This window comes from Sinocyclocheilus anshuiensis, unplaced genomic scaffold (genome assembly GCF_001515605.1).
Source record: "Sinocyclocheilus anshuiensis isolate Anshui unplaced genomic scaffold, SAMN03320099.WGS_v1.1 C31805845, whole genome shotgun sequence".
Taxonomy (NCBI): Eukaryota; Metazoa; Chordata; class Actinopteri; order Cypriniformes; family Cyprinidae; genus Sinocyclocheilus; species Sinocyclocheilus anshuiensis.
Window position 1 is genome coordinate 1 of NW_015604755.1, and position 517 is coordinate 517.

Sequence of the window (517 nt, forward strand, 5' to 3'; positions counted from 1 at the left end):
AAAAAAAAATAGGTTTAAATAATGTACTTACTAGAAGCAGCAGAATAACCACTTCTGGGTGAATCTACAAAATCAAAAGAATGTTATTCATAAAAATCAAGTATTTTCTAAACAAAACTAGTAGTTATCATTCATTTCAGTTTTTGTCCTACCTGCTCGTCTCTTCCTCCATTTATATATGATGACTCCAGTCCCAAACACCAACACTAGAGCCAAAACTATCAGCACTGAGAGAATCGCTGTTTTAAATGGTTCACTGAAATCGAATTCTAAAAAAAGTTCACATAATGAATGACATTTTTAATGTCTTCACATCTAATTACCGCAACTGCAAATTATTACCAATTACCAACATCAGAACTGAATTAATCACTGATTTAAATGGTTCCCTGTGATCAAACTCTGAACACCAACCACAGACTGAGAGAGTGACTTTAAATGTTTTTGTTTTTACTGTTAAGATTGTGTTTTCTGTAAGAGCTCATTACCCAAAGTGACGTCCAGTTTGTTGTCCAGA

General features: G+C 33.3%; 1 long non-coding RNA gene across 1 annotated transcript; it reads right to left on the reverse strand.

The window, feature by feature from the left end:
- Positions 1-26: 26 nt before the first annotated feature.
- LOC107682185 (uncharacterized) lies at positions 27-516 on the reverse strand. The gene is made up of 3 exons (XR_001633401.1): positions 489-516; positions 153-269; positions 27-64 (listed from the first exon to the last, which is right to left on the reverse strand). It is a non-coding gene; the product is annotated as an uncharacterized LOC107682185 (long non-coding RNA).
- Between the last annotated feature and the right edge of the window lies 1 nt (position 517).